At 78.8% G+C, this 372-nt stretch overlaps 1 protein-coding gene across 4 annotated transcripts in view; it reads left to right on the forward strand.

Annotated features, from left to right (window-relative positions):
• Bahd1 (bromo adjacent homology domain containing 1) overlaps positions 1-372 on the forward strand; it is a 25,946-nt gene that overhangs the window by 1,427 nt on the left and 24,147 nt on the right. Inside the window, exon 1 of one of the 4 annotated variants that reach the window (XM_029570237.1) lies at positions 1-45. The exons of 2 other annotated variants lie outside the window; for them this stretch is intronic. The gene's annotated coding sequence lies outside the window, so the exon portion shown is untranslated. The remainder of the gene's footprint in view (positions 46-372) is intronic. One more of the 4 variants, XM_008846755.2, reaches the window with a different exon arrangement.

Genomic DNA, 372 nt, shown 5'->3' on the forward strand with positions numbered 1-372 from the left:
GGCCTGCGGGCGCCCAAAGCCGCGCCGTCCGCGCCGCTTGTCCCGGTGAGCGAGGGGCCGGGATTGAGGAGGGGGAAGGGGCGGGAGGGTGCGAGCGAGCTAGCGAGGTAGGCGGACAGGCGAAAGGGAGAGGACCGGCCGCCCGTCAGCGCGCCCAGCCGAGTGCGCCGCGCAGCCGCCCCCGCCAGCCCCGGGAAGGGACGGACGGACGGACGGACGACGCGAAGCAGGTGCGGCCGCCTGCCCACTCGCGCCACCTCCCTTCTCCGGGTCCAGCGCCACGGTCCCGCCATCGGGGAGCGACGCGCTCCTCGAGGTGACAGCCCCCGGGGGGCGCCCGCCGCGCAGGCCGGGGGCGGGGTGGGTGGCGGC

This window comes from Nannospalax galili, unplaced genomic scaffold (assembly GCF_000622305.1).
Source record: "Nannospalax galili isolate Female #2095 unplaced genomic scaffold, S.galili_v1.0 scaffold342, whole genome shotgun sequence".
Lineage (NCBI taxonomy): Eukaryota > Metazoa > Chordata > Mammalia > Rodentia > Spalacidae > Nannospalax > Nannospalax galili.